Here is a 5731-nt window from a genome sequence, read left to right as displayed (position 1 = left end):
AAGATATAATAGCAGCATGATCAGTGTGAATAGTAACTTTGGAATCAACAATATAAGGTCTAAACTTATCACATGCAAACACAACTGCTAAGAACTCTTTTTTAGTAGTAGCGTAATTTCTCTGGGCAGTATCAAGAGTCTTACTAGCATACTAGATAACATTCAATTTCTTATCGACTCTTTGCCCTAAAATAGCACCTACAGCATAATCACTAGCATCGCACATAATTTCAAAAGGTAAATTCCAATCGGGTAGCTGAACAATAGGTGCAGTGATCAAAGCTTTCTTAAGTACTTCAAATGCTTCTACACAATCATCATCAAAGACAAAAGGAATATATTTTTGCAATAAATTAGTCAGAGGCCTAGAGATTTTAGAAAAGTCCTTAATGAACCTCCTGTAAAAACCGGCGTGACCAAGGAAACTTATTATACCTTTTATGTCCTTGGGACATGGCATCTTTTCAATAGCATCAACTTTGGCTTTATCAACTTCAATACCTCTCTCGGAGATCTTGTGCCCCAAGACAATGCCTTCATTAACCATAAAGTGACACTTTTCCCAATTCAAGACGAGACTAGTGTCTTCGCATCTCTGCAAAACTCGATCAAGGTTGCTCAAACAATCATCAAAAGAGGATCCATAAACAGAAAAGTCATCCATGAATACCTCGCAAATCTTTTCACAAAAATCAGAGAATATAGCCATCATGCATCTTTGAAAGGTAGCAGGTGCATTACATAAACCAAAAGGCATACGTCTATAAGCAAAAGTACCAAAAGGGCAAGTAAAAGTAGTTTTAGATTGATCCTTCGCTGACACGGGTATCTGAGAGAAACCAGAATAACCATCTAGAAAGCAAAAATGTGTGTGTTTGGATAGCCTTTCTAACATTTGATCAATAAAAGGTAAAGGGTAATGATCTTTCTTAGTAGCTTTATTTAACTTACGGAAGTCAATTCCCATCCTATAACCTGTAATAATTCTTTGCAGGATCAATTCATCTTTATCATTGGGAACAACGGTAATACCTCCCTTTTTAGGGACACAATGGACAGGGCTTACCCATTCACTATCAGCAACGGGATAAATAATACCTGCCTCAAGGAGCTTTAGTATCTCCTTTCTTACCACTTCCTTCATCTCGGGATTTAATCGTCTTTGAGGATCTCTAACTGGTTTGGCATCTTTCTCCACTGAAATTTTGTGTTGACATAATTTGGGACTAATGCCCTTAAGATCATCCAGAGTATATCCAATAGCATCTCGGTGCTTCTTCAGAGTTTTCAATAATCTTTCTTCTTCTTTCTCTGAAAGGTTAGCACTAATAATAACAGGATATATTTATTTTTCATCATGATAAGCATACTTAAGATTATCAGGTAATGGTTTGAGTTCAAACACGGGATCACCCTTGGGTGGAGGGGGAACCCCAAGAATTTCAACGGGAAGGTTATGTTTTAGCATAGGTTCCTGTTTAAGGAACACTTCATCTATTTCTTCCCTTTCCTTCATAAACATATCGTTTTCATGGTCTAGCAAATATTGTTCTAATGGATGGAGGAACAGCAATGGAAGTAAGACCAATAATTTCATCCTTACTAGGTGGTTCCCTTTCACGAGGTTGTCTACTAAACTTAGCAAAATTAAACTCATGAGACATACCATCTATGCCAACAGTGACAATATTCTTTTCACAATTAATCTTAGCACTAGCAGTATTCAAGAAGGGTCTACCAAAAATAATGGGACAAAAATCATCTTGTGGGGAACCAAGAACAAGAAAATCAGCAGGGTATTTAACCTTCCCACACAAAACTTCAACATCTCTAACAATCCCAATAGGTTTGTGGTATCCCTATTAGCAAGCTTAATAGTAACATCAATGTCTTCTAATTCAACGGGTGCAATGTCATGCATAATTTCTTTATAAAGATCATAAGGTATCGCACTAGCACTAGCACCCATATCACATAAGCCATGATAACAATGATCTCCTATTTTAATAGAAATAACAGGCATGCCTACGACAGGTCTACGTGTCTTAGTATCAGGTCTAGCAATATCAGCAGTCTCACCCAAGAAAGAAATAGCATGCCCATCTAAGTCCTCATCCAAGAGATCTTTAACCATAGCAATACTAGGTTCAACATTAATTTGCTCAGGAGGTGTATAAGTCCTAGTATTACTCTTACGAACAACAGTCAAAGCTTTAGCATGATCTTTTATCCTAACAGGAAAAGGAGGTTTTTCAACATAAGCAGTAGGAACAATAGGATCACTATAGGTAATAGTCTTTTCTTCGACTGTAATAGGTGCAACTACTTTTACTTCAACAGGAGGATTATATTTAAACCACTTCTCTTTAGGGAGATCAACGTGAGTAGCAAAATATTCACAGAAAGTAGCTATTATCTCAGAGTCAAGTCCATACTTAGAGCTAAATCCACGGAAAGCATCGGTATCCATAAAAGATTTAACACAATCGAACTTAGGTGTCATACCTGACTCCTTACCATCGTCGGAACCCCAATCTTCAGAGTTGCATTTATTTCTTTCCAATAAGTCCCATTTGAAATCAATAGTCTTCAGCATATAAGAACCAGCACAGGAAGTATCGAGCAACTTGCGATTATCAAGAGAAAGCCGAGCATAAAAATTCTGAATAATCATTTCCCGAGAAAGCTCATGATTGGGGCATGAATATAACATTGACTTAAGCCTCCCCCAAGCTTGAGTGATGCTTTCTCCTTCGCGAGGCCAGAAATTATATATGTAATTACGATCATGATGAACAAGATGCATAGGATAGAACTTCTGGTGAAATTCCAACTTCAATCGCTTATAATTCCAAGATCTCGTATCATCACATAGCCTATACCATGTCAATGCATCTCCCTTCAAAGATAAAGGGACGACCTTTCTTTTGAAAACATCATCAGGAATACCTGCAAGCTTAAATAATCCACAAACTTCATCCACAAAGATAAGGTGTAAATCGGGATGCAATGTTCCATCTCCTGCAAATGGATTAGCTAGCAGTTTCTCTATCATACCCGAAGGAATCTCAAAGTAAATATTTTCATAAAGTTCAGTAGGTTGAGGAGCAACTCTTTGCTCTTCTAGTTGGGGTGAAGATACCCCAAACAAGCCCCTCGAAGGATTAGTTTCCATAGTGACAAGTAACATAAAATTTCAGCACACTATATAAATGTTTCCTTACCAAGTTCCACTCACCAAAAGCGCTACACTCCCCGGCAACGGTGCCAGAAAAGAGTCTTGATGACCCACAAGTGTAGGGGATCTATCGTAGTCCTTTCGATAAGTAAGAGTGTCGAACCCAACGAGGAGCAGAAGGAAATGATAAGCGGTTTTCAGTAAGGTTTTCTCTGCAAGCACTGAAATAGTAGGTGATAGGTAGTTTTGTGATAAGATAAATAGTAACGAGCAACAAGTAAATAAAGTAAATAAAGTGCAGCAAGGTGGCCCAATCCTTTATGTAGCAAAGGATAAGCCTGGAAAATTTCTAATAATGGTAAAGGAGCTCCCGAGGACACATTGGGAATTATCGTCAAGCTAGTTTTCATCACATTCATATGATTCGCGTTCGGTACTTTGATAATTTGATATGTGGGTGGACCGGTACTTGGGTACTGCCCTAACTTGGACAAGCATCCCACTTATGATTAACCCCTATTGCAAGCATCCGCAACTACAAAAGAAGTATTAAGGTAAACCTAACCACAGCATTAAATATATGGATCCATATCAACCCCTAACAAAGCAACGCATAAACTAGGGTTTAAGCTTCTGTCACTCTAGCAACCCATCATCTACTTATTACTTCCCCATGCCTTCCTCTAGGCCCAAATAATGGTGAAGTGTCATGTAGTCGATGTTCACATAACACCACTAGAGGAAAAGACAACATACATCTCATCAAAATATCGAACGAATACCAAGTTCACATGACTACTAATAGCAAGACTTCACCCATGCCCTCGGGAACAAACGTAACTACTCACAAAGCATATTCATGTTCATAATCAGAGGAGTAATAATATGCATAAAGGATCTGAACATATGATCTTCCACCAAGTAAACCAATTAGCATCAACTACAAGGAGTAATCAACACTACTAGCAACCCACAGGTACCAATTTGTGGTTTTGATACAAGATTGGATACAAGAGATGAACTAGGGTTTTGAGAGGAGATGGTGCTGGTGAAGATGTTGATGGAGATTGACCCCCTCCCGATGAGAGGATCGTTGGTGATGCCGTTGGTGATGATTTCCCCCTCCCGGAGGGAAGTGTCCCCGGCAGAACAGCTCTGCCGGACCCCTAGATTGATTCCGCCAAGGTTCCGCCTCGTGGCGGTGGAGTTTCGTCCCGTAAGCTTGCCCCCGATTTTTTCCAGGGTAAAAGTGATGATATAGCAGAAGATGGACTCCGGAGGCCCACCAGGGGGCCGTGGAGATAGGGGTGCGCCCTGGGCGCGCCCTATAGGGGGGCGCGCCCCCCTGTCTCCTGGACAGGGTGTGGGCCCCCTAGCCTATTTCTTTCGCTCAGAAATTCTTATTAAATCCAAAAAGTTGTTTCGTGGAGTCTCAGGACTTTTGGAGCTGTGCAGAATAGGTTTCCAACGTTTGCTCCATTTCCAGCCAGAATTCCAGCTGCCGGCATTCCCCCTCTTCATGGTAAACCTTGTAAAATAAGAGAGAATAGCCATAAGTATTGAGATATAATGTGTAATAACAGCCCATAATGCAATAAATATTGATATAAAAGCATGATGCAAAATGGACGTATCAGGGGCTCTCTCCCGGTGGCGCTAGAACTCCGCCGGGGAACCATCGGGTGACGGCAATCTACACCAACAACTCCGTCATCTTCATCAACACCTCCATCACCTTCTCTCATCTATATTCCGCGATCGACTCTCCCGCAACCCGTTGTACCCCCTACTTGAACATGGTGCTTTATGCTTCATATTATTTTTCAATGATGTGTTGCCATCTTATCATGTTTGAGTAGATTTGTGTTGTCCTCTAGGTAATTAGTGAACTGCTATGATTGGTTTAAATATGGTTATGTTGTTGTCCTTTGGTGCTCATCATATGAGCGCACACGTGGATCACACCATAAGGTTGGTTGTATGTTGATAGGACTATGCATTGGAGGGCAAGAGTGACGGAAACTTCTTCTTACCGTAGAAATTAATTCATATGGGATTGAAGGGGGCCAATATATCTTAATGCTATGGTTGGGTTTACCTTAACGAACTTTAATAGTTGCGGATGCTTGCTAATAGTTTCAATCATAAGTGCAAAATTTCAAGTAAGGAATGACATGCTAGCAGTGCAGAATTCGTACCCTTCCAATTTGGACTTGTTCTACTAGCCTCAGAATTTGCTACCGTTCTAGTAACAAGCCACAATTGCTTAGGGACAATTCCACAAATCCTACTACCATTTTTCCACACTCTCTATACTAACTTAATTGTTCTTTTATTGAAACAACACCTAACTTTTAGTTTCACATTCTTTATTATCTTGCAAACTTATCCCACTACACCTACAAAGTACTTCTAATTTTATTACTTATTTCAATGCAAAGCGAATGTTGGTGTGCGTAAAGTTGCATCGGTGGTCGATAGAACTTAAGAGAATATTAATTGTATCTTTAGGTCCTTGTTGGGTTCGACGCTCTTACTTATCGAAAAAAAGCT

The sequence above is a fragment of the Triticum dicoccoides genome, chromosome 7B (genome assembly GCF_002162155.2).
Source record: "Triticum dicoccoides isolate Atlit2015 ecotype Zavitan chromosome 7B, WEW_v2.0, whole genome shotgun sequence".
Classification (NCBI taxonomy): domain Eukaryota; kingdom Viridiplantae; phylum Streptophyta; class Magnoliopsida; order Poales; family Poaceae; genus Triticum; species Triticum dicoccoides.
Note: the sequence above shows the minus strand (reverse complement) of the source record.